Consider the following 12,292-nt stretch of genomic DNA (forward strand, 5'->3'; position numbering starts at 1 on the left):
AGCACAGAGGTGTGTGTGAGGCTGAGAAACCCAGCACTTCCTAGAGACAAAGAATCCCAGCAGGATCCTCAGGTGCCTCAGGATGGGGAGGGTAAAGGCCTGCTCTCTGCTACTGGGACCAGTGCTGTTCTCCAGTCTGTACCTGGGCTTGTCCTTTTTGTTTCCCTTCTCCCCAGGGCAGAGCATCCCTCAGCTCTGTCCCTGCCCGGCTGGCAGAGATGGGCTGTCAGGGACTGGTGGTTTCAGGAGAGGGATTGAGCTCAGTAGGGATGACAGGAGCAGTTGCCATCTCACACCAGTCCTACTACAGCGAGAAGAGGAAGCCCTGCTCTCCTCCCGTGCCCTGTCCTAAACTGGGCTATGCCCCCCGGCCCTGGTGGCACAGGAGGTTGAGCAGGGCTGTGGTTTGGGAAGGGAAGCAGAGGAAGGTGTGTGGCTGAGTGTCACAGACGTCTGTGGCTTCATGAAGGGGGTGAGATGGGAGCATCAGATACCATGGAAAATGGGGTGAAGAAGGGCGATGTAACTGTTTCAGCCCTTTCAGAGCTCCCCAGCACCCAGTGCTGTCCTAGGACCCTGCTGACTCCCCATGAACTGCTCAGCTGCAGCCTCAGCTCAACCTTGTTGCCCAAATATTCAAGGAGCAGCAAAGTTCCATCTCCCTGCCCCTCTGAAAAGCTCTTCTTTCCTGCTCTTGGCAGGGCTAATCAGATGAGACGGAGACTCGCTGATTTTGTCACCCCTGTTCAGAGGTGTTTGCACAGGAAATGCTTTTATGGCTATTTTCCAAAGAATCACAGAATGGTTTGGGTTGAAAAGGACCTTACAGACCACCTCATCCATGCAGGGACACCTTCCACTATCCCAGGGTGCTCTAAGCCCTGTCCAACCTGGCCTTGGACACTTCCAGGGATGAAACATCCACATTTCCTCACAAATTGTATAGGAATGACTGGGAGAGGGGGTTGTTTTTGATAACCCTCTCATTTTTTGACTCACTTCCTGCATCCACAGCATTATGCAGAGGATACAAGCCTGAGCATCAAGGAATTATGGACATCAGCATTTTCTGAGAGCACGTCAGGGAATATTTTTCAGCCCCAGTGCCAAGATGTCCCCAGCCAGATCCTGGGAGCAGCTCAGGAAGAGTGCAGCCCCCTGCCCCCAGCTCTGAGAGTAGAACCACGTGGAGAGCACCATGCCATGGTCCCCAGTGTCACATCCAGGCTTTGGTGTCTTTGGCAAGGAAGGTCACAGTGCCACCTCTGCAGTTCTGCTGGGACTTGCTCTCCTGACTCACATGCTCTGGTGCACCACAGCCCCAGTCCTTCGGGTTCTAGAGCAGCCCAGGTCCCTTTTCTCAGACTCTGGGAGAAGCTGTGACTTCCTTAAGCCCCTCCTGGGTACTCAGCACCTCAGTGTGTCAGGGAGCTGCCTGGATGTGTTTTCCCCATCCTGCCTGGGGAAGGGAGCACTGCTGGGCAGGGCAGAGTTCCCACAGCACCTCTGCCAAGGGACCAGAGGGAATGGGAGGGGTGGTGGCTCCTGGGCAAAGCTGTGGCAGGTGAGGGGCTTCCAGTAGTTCTGGAAATTCTTGGAAGTCCAGTGCTGCTCTGCCCAACTCAGGTGGGCAGGTTCCCAGGAGAGCCATGAAGCCTCGTAGAGGAAGGAAAGAGCACTGGACCCCACAGGGCTGTGCAGCTCCACCCAGACCTGCTGAGGAAGGGACTGGCCAGGGCCCAGGTGGTGAAGTGACCACAGAGGATAATCTTGTGCTGATGTTTCAACCCTTCAGTCCCAGAAAGGGAATTCCAAGGACAGAGCAGCTCACCGGGGGCTGCTGAGGCAGGCAGTTCAGCAGGGGTGGGGCAGAGGGCCCGGACACCTCTGTGGTGCCTCCTGGGAAGTGTCTCTGATGTGAGGAAGGTGCCTTCCCATCCAGTTTGGAGGGCACATTTTCACACCTCTGGCAGTATCTGTTTATATCCGAAGAGTTATGGTTGGCAGGACACGTTTTCCCTTCTGGCTGGGGTGAGGGAGGGAATTCCAAACGGTGTGGAAGTGTCTGGGTAGAGGTGGGAGCTATAGGGCAGGTGGAGGAGCAGCCACACTCCCTGGTGTTACAGCTGGGGCTGGCTGTGCCCATCAGGCAGTGTCTACACTGAAGAGCTGCCAGAAGAAGGGGCTGAGCTGCTGGGCAAGCTGAGCACACCCTGAGGCCATGGAGGGGGTCTGTGACCTGCCCTTCTTGGTGCTGGTTCCTTCTGCCAGAAAAGGGGAGCCTGGGAGAGGCGTTGGGCTGAGGAAGGACAGCCCTGACTGTGCCTTCTGCTCTGCTCATGGCAGGACAATGGAGACAAGTCTTCAGCAGGAGGTGTCCAAGGGACAGCGTGTGGGACAATGTGAGTGCTCTTCTTGTTCCCAGACCTCTCTTCCTTCTTGGGTTATTGGGCAGCTGCTGTAGCAGGGCCTGTCCCTGTAAGTCCTGCCTGGCACGAGGTGTGAGAGAGCCCAGCGTTGGAGGGGAGGTGTCCGAGCAAGGAGGGAGGAGCACAGTCCTGGAGCTGCTCTTGGGGAAAATGCAATGAACCTCAGGAGTTTGGCTGGCCACTGAAGAGCTGGGTCAGAAGGAGGATGAAGGGAAGATGAGTTGGTGTCTGAAGAAAAGAAGGTGCCAGGAGAGACACCGGACAGAGCTGGAGGAGGACAAGGCGGTGGAGCTGGGCATGAAGCAAGTCCAAGAGCAGGAATGTGAGTGGCTCTGTGCTGGCTCAGGACTTCGTTCCAACAGCACGAAAGGAAAAGGCTTTGCCAGAGGCAGGGCTGAGGACTCTGCAGAAGAAGGCTGTAATAGTATCAGGAGAAAGGAAAACTGACAAAAATAGGAAGGCAGCAGGAGTACCCAAGAACCCGGGTACCTGAGGGGGTCCCCCCGAATGGGGGAGGCTGCTCTCACTGTTCCACTGCCCAGTGCAAGGCCAAGGCTCAGGCTTTGCCATGGAGCTCCCAAGCCAGTAAAACCCGTGAGAGGCTGGAGGAAGAGCAGTTGTCTTCTGTCCTGGCAAGTTCCTACATCTCAGTTCCTGGGGTCATGCCCCAGGGCTTGTCATTGTGGATGCATCTCCAGCTCAGTTATTTTATTTCAGAGCTGATTTGATCTGTGCTGGTTTGAAAGCAGTTTTAGAAGCATTTCCCAAGGCACAATGGCCATGTTTCCTCTAAAGCAGATCATTTCTGAGCCAGCTGCTTGCTGCTCTCTTCACTGTCCCATGGCCATCTGGGCAGGTACCTGTATCAGCATTGATTTCTACAGTTCACATAGGGTTTTATCTAGGGCATTTCAAGGACATTTTAATCCAATTTCAGTTGCCACCTGGCTTCATTTGATTCACCACAAAGAGGCAAATATTGTGAGATTTTGGAGAAAAGGCATTTTATGGGATTCATGCAAATCCAAGAAAATTTCCCACTCAATGTTTATTTTATGCTGGATTTGACTTCACAGGAATTTCTGATACTTGTGTATTGATTAAATGTATTGGGCACAATACTCACATGTTCCCACCCAGGGCTTTGCAAAACCCACCCCTCTCCCCTGATCTGAGTTGTGAATTGGTCCATACAGCCCTGTCCTGCTCAGAGAGCTGGGCAGCAGGTCCCACGCTCCAGAGAGGGCGTCCAGGACCCCATGGAATCACCAGGGCTTGTACAGCCCACAAAAAGAAAGCCCCTTCCCTTCTCAGGAGAGGAAAGCTTTGGGATGGGCAGCAAAAGGCTTTCCAGCCCCTTCCTCAGGGACTGCCCAACGAGAGAGCAGAGAGGAGGAGGTGACAGGGAAGTGACACCACCATCCAGCTGTCCTCTCTAATTCAGACGCAGTTTCCTTTTGGCTCCTGTGGAGCACAGAGCTGACAGGTCCCATCCCCAAGAACTAAGGAATATTCCACGTTTCTGTCATGCTCATAGAAGTTGTCCATCCCAAGGGACAGGGCACATCTGCTGCAGTGGTTCATAATCTCCTTCCTGCCACTGCAGCTCATGCCAGCAGCCCTGCCCGGGCACTGCCCTTCACAGGCACCACACAGGGCATGCATAGCAACAAAAACCAAAAGTCAGGAGCAAGGCCTAAGGTATCCCAACACCCTCAGACTCTGGGGTGTCACATGGCATTGCCTGATCCCAAAGACTTCTCCTGAGCTACCTCTGGCCAGGACATGATCCTCTTGCTTCTGCTGAGCTCATTCTCTCTCCCAGCAGTGTGAGAGACACACCTGGACTGCCCCAGAGTGTGGCTCCAGGCCATGGGGTGCCATGAATGTGCCTGGAGTGCCCAGGCTGGGAGAATCCTTCCCAAGGCTGTCAGGAATTACAGCCAGCCCAAGAAAGAATTGCATTCATCCTTTTGAGAGACCCCATCTGGGGCCCCAGCCCCCTTTCAGCCATCCCATCACTCAGTACCTTTGGTTCCCTTCACCACAGTTCCCAGCACCTGCCCTGGTTCTCCTGGGGCTTCATTGGCAATGAGGAGAACACAATGGCAGATATTCCCTCTATTTTTCCTGTTTTGGTCTCCTGATATCCTGTTCTCCTTGATGACCATCCAGGAGGTTTGAGATGATGTTTTTGTAGAAGGCTGTGCTTACTTAAGCACTTCTTGTATGTTGGAAACTCATTGTCCATAAAGAGATGATGAATTAGCTCAAATGTCAACGTTCCCATCACAGGCATGAGACAGATCCCTCCTCCCGTGTCCCACTGTGCTGCCTTACCCTGTGACAGTGGTGCTCATTCCACCAGCTTAGGCTGGGGAGGGAATCAACCCTCAGCTCATCACAGGGAATGCTCTGGAGCAATGCTGCTTCTCCACCCAAGCTCTGCTCTGCACCTTCCCCAGCACTCAGTGACCCTGTACCCAGACGGTTTGGGGTTTTCCTCAGCTCATCCCAGTGGGAATGGCAAGCAGCTGCTGCCTATGAGCAGCCTGATTTCATGATGCTTTAATGGAGATCCAGGCACAGCTCGGGCCCCCTCCCACCTAGCTAGGGGTGCTGTGGAACAGGGCAAGATGTGGAGAGCCAGCAACAGGGTCAGAGATCTGGAGAAGGAGCTGCAGGGCTGGGATCCCTCCGTTTGGATGAGAGACAACAGAGCTCGTCCAGACCTCTCACTCTGATCGAGACTGAACAGGAATTTATAATTATTTTGACATCAAGTTAAGCCAACTGATAGTGTTGTAAATAAAACCCCCCACTGGATGCTGTCCTTCACACAGCCAGGATATTGTCACCAGGAGCTCTGGGACTGCAGGTGACACCAAGTCACAGAAGCCAAATGTTCACATGCAGCTGAAGGAGAAACCAGGTAGATTTATGGAAGGAAAAACCCCCACTGTTACTAAAGCCATCAACACTACCTTGGGCTGGGGAAGTCCCTAAGCTGCAAATTCTTGCTGTCTGGGAAATTTTTCAGGAGAAGTCTCGTTACGTGCACATTCTGTTCCTGTGATTTTCCCAAGGAATCTGCTTTTGCACAGTGTTGCTGCTGGGCTGGAGCCAAATTTCAAAATCTAAACAGAAAATTGGGGAAATTGTGAAACAGATCAAAAGAAAAATCAAATTACAAAGGTGGCGAAAATGAAAGCAGGGGACATGTCATGGATCAGAAACATGCAAACCTCGGGAAGATGAAAGGCAGAAGGAACATGATGAGACTCCTCTGGAAAAGCCCATTGCTCCTGACAGCATCCAAGTGCCTGATGGGGATTTCCTGGTGTTGTAGCTTTGTCTGGAGATGCAACAGGTCAGGGTTGGGTCCACAGCCTCCAGTGGGGGTGGGAAGTAGCCCCATGTTCCTGTCTGTGCCATGGGGAGCAGCTCAGCCAGGGCAGGGGATGCTGCTGAGGAGTCCCAGGGCCCTCAGGTGAGGTGGACAGAGATGAAAGGAGAAGCATCAGGAGTCTCCAGAGGACCTGAAGTCCAAGACTGAGAGTCTACACATGTTCCCCAAGGTGTGCCTCTCACCACAAACAGAAGCTGAGTGAGGGGTGCCATGAACTGCACTGGGCACACCTGCACCATGCTGCAGGGGGGCTTCCAACCTAAACCCAGTCAGGACTGGAAAGAAATTGAAATCCTGGGTTTCCAACTTCCTTTGGCAGTGAAAGGTCCCTGCCTGTGCAGCAAGGCAGGACAGGGAGATGGAGGGATCAGATGCTCCTCAGGATATTTTGAAGTGAGCCATGGTGGTGTCACTTGTCCTCATAAAAAGGTGTCTTGGGCCACCCAGGAAGGTTGGTGAGGCTGCAGCCTGACAGTGAGGCATGAACAGGTCCCTGCCCACAGCATGGGGCTGGAACTTGATGATCTTCAAGGCCCCCTTCAGCCCAAACCGTTCTCTGGTCCTATGATGAAGAGCCAAAATGAGGAGGCAGCAGAGACTGCAGAGCTGCATCTCAGTAGGGCCTGTTGTGATCAAAGGGGTGATGGGTTTAAACCAAAAGAGGGGACATTCAGATCTAAAGAAAAAAATAAGGATGGTAAGGCCCTGACACAGGCTCCCCAGAGAAGCTGTGGCTGCCCCATCCCTGGAAGTGTCCAAGGCCAGGTCAGATGAGGGTTGGAGCACCCTGGTTTTGTTGAAGATGACCCTGCCCGTGGCAGGAGGTTGAAAATAGATGGTCTTTAAAGGTTCTTCCCAACACAAACCACTCTCAAGTGACTGCTCAGGACAGGATTGAGGAGCAGGGTCAGGATAGTCCTTTCACCCTGGAGAAAACAGGAGAACAGAGAGGAGCTCACCCATCCTGGTCAGGAAAAGGCCAACAGCTCAGAGAGGCCTCCACGGAGGTCTCTTGGCTGGATGGAGAGGGACTGTTGATCACAATTAATACTCAATCAGTCCACGTGGAGCTGCTGGGCTGCAAGAAGAGAATCAATGACAAACTGAGCCAGTCTAAGAGCTCAGTGCTGCCTAAAGAGGAATCGCTCTCCCCCTCCTTTCTTCATCCCCTCTGCTCCCATCTGCAGTCCTGACCACTGTTTCACACCATATTCTGCATAATTCTGCATAATCAGGGATCTGAACTAGTCCATGGAGAGCTCTGTGGGCCCCCAGCTGGTTCCAGGTGGGATGTTTGGGTGGATACCCAGCCTTTGGTGGAGAGGCAGAGGAGACGTGGGGAGCAGCCCCTCCTTCTGCCCCTGCTGGGCTGGAGCTGAGCTCCCACCAGCTCAGGAGCTTCCCCTGAGGACATCGTGTCCCAAAAGTGTCCTGGTGGCCAAAGCCTGAGCCACAGCAGGGACTGGGCATGAGAACCCCCTCAGCCTGAGCCCTGCCCTGCCAGCCAGGCCCTCAGCTGAGCTCACCCAAAGCGTCTCCAGCTCAGCCCCAGGGTCTCCAGCTGGGTCCTTTCCCCAGTGAACCCAGCTGGGCCTGTGGCTCCAGGTGCTGCCCTGGGATGAGCTGATCGCTTTGCAGGGAGGAGCAAACTGTGATTTCCAAAGCACTGAACACACACCTCCTCAGTCAGGTGCATTTTGGTAGATGAGTCAGGTTTAGGAGAACAAAACCCAGGGAGTGCAGCCAGGCAGGGCCTGTCTTGCCCCTTCTCCATCCTCAACCAGTGGGGCCACATTCCAAGAGTGGGACCGAGTCCTGGATCATTTTTGTACCCACATCACTTCACAAATGCTTTCGGGAGCTGTGTTTTGAGTCCTCTGGGTTTGCTGTCAACCACAGTTTCCTGGCCACAGTGTGTGGGCCAGTGGCTACGTGCTCTGAGCTTCCTCTTCAGTGAGCTGCACCCTCCAGACACTGCTCTGTGAAACAGCCACGGAGAGGACAAACAGCCTCACTCAGGAGCAGGGAAGTGATTAAGAGGAAACCAAGTGGATGTGGATGCCAGACTGGAGGGTTCTGAGAGCGGGAATGAACTACAAACAGCCTCAAATCGATCATCTGCTATTGCTTCGGCAAATAAATGGAAGTGGGGTAGAGCCTGGGAGACTCGGAGGCGAAACACAGCACTGGGAGGAAAAGGAAAGGACAGAACAGGAATAAGCAGGGAGTGCTGATGTAATGCACACCCGGTAAAGAAGAGGTTAGGGGCTGAAGACATTAATATTTGAGGTGCAGATTAGTAAGAAACAGAGGAAAACATTATTATAAACCTTCCACACAGATTTGGCAAAGTGGGCTCTGTTTGGGGATTTTCTTTCCTTCCTTCTGCAGATGGAGAAACATCACAGCCTGAATTTGCCACTCCGACTGCCCGAGAGGGAAATCTCCCCCTTGCAGGGATGCGTCGAATTTGAGGTCTAAATTTGCAGCCGAAGGGTGTTAAATTGGCCTGAATTAACAGCAAACGTGGGTCCTGCTCTGACTCTGGGTGAAGCCGAGAGCCGGGCTGGGCTGCCCCGCGCCCACCCCCGGCTCCGCTGCCGCTGCGCTGCCAGCAGATGGTACTGTGCCCCCGAGGATCGCCGGCTTCTCCGGGAGAAATCCTTCCAAACGCTCGGGAAAGGTGTTTGCTGCTCTTCCCGACTCACCCCAGCACCCTGTTCTGCCCGAGGCACCCTGATCCCCGAGGTGAGGAGGGTCTGCTCTCGGGGACCCCCTCACTCCGCAGTGACACTGAGCGCACACCTGACAGGTGAGCTGGATTCTGCTTCCCCCCGCGGCACCTGCAGCACTTCCATCCCACAGAGCTGGGGAAGGTGGCTCGCAATGGGATTGTCCTTCAGGTGTGGCTCTCCCAGACTGACTGTCCTCCTGCATCCTCAGAGCTGGGACACCCCAGTGATGGGCACTGCCGGGAGCCCAAGGCCTTGGGGAAGGTGTTTTTGGGGACAGAACCTGTGCCTGTGCTTTGCTGGACAGCCCAGGTTTGTCTATGGGGAGAATCAGTGACCCAGGGCTTCAACCCACACCACAAATGGACACAGAACAGGCTGCCCAAAGCAGCTGTGGCTGCCCCTGGATCCCTGGAAATGTCCAAGGCCAGGTTGGACGTTGGGGCTTGGAGCAACCTGGGATAATGGAAGGTGTCCCTGCCCATGGCAGGGGTGGGATGGGATGGTCTGTAGGGTCTGTGACTCTGTGGTGCCGGGGCAGCTGTCGCAGGCCCACTGGATGGCACTTGTGTCCCACTCTCCGAGCTCTCCTGGCAAGGCCCCCCTCCAGCCGAGCTTATTCCCCGGGCCAGGGAGCTCAGGTGGGAGGCAGCTCAGCAGGAGGGACTGCACCACCCTCACCGCGTTTTAGGAGAGTCTTCCTGTCAAATAAAGATGGTCTTTGAGAAACTCAGGTGATCGTGAGTCAGCCACCGGTTGCAAAAGTGTGAGCAGGACACAAGATGCTGCCCGTGCCAGTTCTGAATCACAAACACACACTGTTGTGATCACAGAGACATGGATTCTGCTCCGACACATAGGAACTCTCTCCTCTGAACACATTTTCCATCAAAAATGTGATGACAAAACAAATGGAGCAGTAGATAAAGGTGGCACTGATGTAACTAGAGATTTCCCCCCAATAAAGGTTATTTTTACAGCTGTGATTCACCACTCAGCCCCACAAACAGGACACCAGGGTAGCTGAGGGGGCAACCCCAGGGGGGGACATGTGGCTGTGATGACACAAGGACAGGGAAATTTAAGCCAGAGCAGTGACCAAGGAGAGCCTGAGGAGCCCTCCCCTGAGGAACCCTCTCCTCTCTCTGCACTGGGAACACTGGGATGGGCACAGAGAGGACCACACTGACTGGGGCATGCTCCAGTTGGCTTTTTTGCCTTCTTATGGAACAGAAGTGGATTTACAGGGATCAGAAGTGAAGCTCTGGTATCTTTTTAGCTCCACGAAGTTCCAGCTCCCCCTGCAATGAGTCCTCCAAGGGTGGCACACTTGTCAGGCTACATGACGGGCAGGATGATGCTCAGACACTCTGAGGGGTGCAGGTTTCTTTTATTTTTGTCTGAAGACAGCAGGCAAATCCCTGCAGAAGTGCCCAGCACAGAGCCTGGAAAGGATCAGCTGCTCTGCAAAGCAGGACCGTGGCAGGAGCTGAGGAATGAGGGCTGTTTGGGTGGGGGCAGGGTGGGATGCAGGGTTGTGTGTCCGCGGAGCACAGTGGGAACGGGAAATCCAGCTGCCCAGAACATGGAAATCTGTCAAAGGCAGCAAAAACCTGTCTGCAAACACTTGTCCAACTGAGTGTCAATTGAGGCAGCTGCTCTTCATTTAGAGGTATTAACCTGCCTTCATTAAAGGTCAGTTCTTCCTGAGCAGAGAGGTTCTCCACCGGGAATGGGGTGGCTGATGGGCATCATTCAGCTCCTGCTGAGCTGGCAGGGTCCGTGTCTGCATTTCTGCTGGGATGCCAGGGCTGTGCCCACGTTCAGGACAGCTTTTCAGAGGGTGTAATTCTGCTTGCCCCATGCACAGTCTGTCACTGCCTCACCCTCTGTGTGGAGCCCGGGAGGAGGATGGAGCAGGATCCTGGCTTTGCAGGAAGAGTATTCCTGTGAAGGTGTTCAGGACTATTTTCATGTTTTGTGTTGTTATCACACACAAAAACTGGACTAAATCAACACTTATAAAGTAATACAGCATCTTCTTCTCATGGAAGTGCTGGTGGGAAGGAGCCTTTGGAGGTCTCTAATCCATCAAAGCAAGACTAAGGCTGGAAGGTTCCCATGGTTTGGTCTGCCCAAGTCTCCAGAACCTGCAAGGATGGAGATCCCACAGACCCTCTGGGTAACAAGAACCCTTCAAACATAGCTCTGGGTTTAAAACGAAACTCAAGAAGCTGATGGGAACAAACTGAGATCTGCACAGTCGTACCCTACACTGGCACTCAGACCCTCCAGCCCCGCTCAGCACCTGGCTCTGCTCCCAGCAGCAGGCAGTGAGAGCCAGAGCAGGTCCCTGGCCTGGCCTCCCCCTCTGTCCCTCTGCCACGTTCAGGTCACAGCATCCAACACCTGAGCTCAGCACAAGGAGGGACAGGGGCTCTGGAGCCAAGTCCTGAGGGCAGGGAGTGGGGGCAGGTCCCCGCCTCGGTCACCACCCCGCATCCCAGCTGTGCTCTCTCACAGCTCACCACAACCCTCCCAGCACCAAAGGTCCAGGAAGGCCTGAATACCCCCAACGACCCAGGAAAAGGAGAACTGGGCTCTGCTGACCCAGCTGAGCCCAGCTGGCCAGGGCTGGGGCAAGTGGTGCTGTGCTGTGCTCCCAGTGCTGTCCTACCCCTGCAGGAGACTCATTTCCCTCGCTGGCACCTCGTCCTTCCCTCTGCCTGGGTGTCCCTCGTGTGTGACACCCCCTGGGCCTGAGCAGGACTTCCTGCAGCACATCCACTGCAGGTGTGAGCCCCCAGCTCGAACCCCGAGGTGAGGAGGACCCAAGAGCACAATCTGAGCTCTACCACACAACTTCGGGCCTTGAGTTATGCAACTGTCACTGGAGAAATCGGGGGAGGCAGCACAGAGCTGAATTTATCCCTTTCACTTCAATTCCTGGCACCTGGTCAGGCAGATCCCTCTGGAAAACCCAAGAGCTGTGACAAGCAAGAAAACTCTGTCCAGCTTCCCTGGAAGAGGCGTTCAGCTCCTTCCTCGTGGCTCCTGTTTGGGTGGAGGTGAGGGTGTGAGGACAGACAGTGTGAGCTGTTTGTCAGCTCCGAACACAGAAACATTCCCCAAGTGCAGAGGATCCGGGGGGGAGGGTTGTGCTGGGGGGAATAATGGGCTGGAAGAGGCAGCGATCTGCCCTGTGGGGATGGGTTCCCAGGGCAAAGGATGCACAGCTTGTCCTAGATTTTTTTTTTCCCCCCTTTTTTTTCTTTCTGAGATCCGAATGTATAATTGCAGGAGGGGACAAGAGCAAAAATGAACTGAAGACTCGTAACTGCAGAGGCCGGTCCCTGTGAGCAAAGGGCCACATGTCCCCTTTTATCGCCAGCCATAATTCCCTCCTTGGCTCAAAGGCGGCTGTGAAAAGAGCAGGACTGGTTCAAACTTCCTTGGGGTCTCCGTGGCAACCAGCCCTGCAGGAGCCTTTTCTTCCTTTCCCCTCCTTCCTCTTTTGTTGTTGTTGTTGTTGTGTCATTAAAACTTCCCGGATTGAATCCCCACCAGGCTGCTCCGAAGGCCCCTCTCCAGACCTCCTGCCTGCCTCCAGCCAGCTGCCCTTGCCTTTTCTCATCCCCTACACCAGCAAAGTTCAGCCCCAGCCCAGCAAAGCCCAGTCCAAACTCAGCCCCAGCTCAGCTTCCCATCGGGATATTTTTCCT

This window comes from Corvus cornix, chromosome 27 (genome assembly GCF_000738735.6).
Source record: "Corvus cornix cornix isolate S_Up_H32 chromosome 27, ASM73873v5, whole genome shotgun sequence".
Classification (NCBI taxonomy): domain Eukaryota; kingdom Metazoa; phylum Chordata; class Aves; order Passeriformes; family Corvidae; genus Corvus; species Corvus cornix.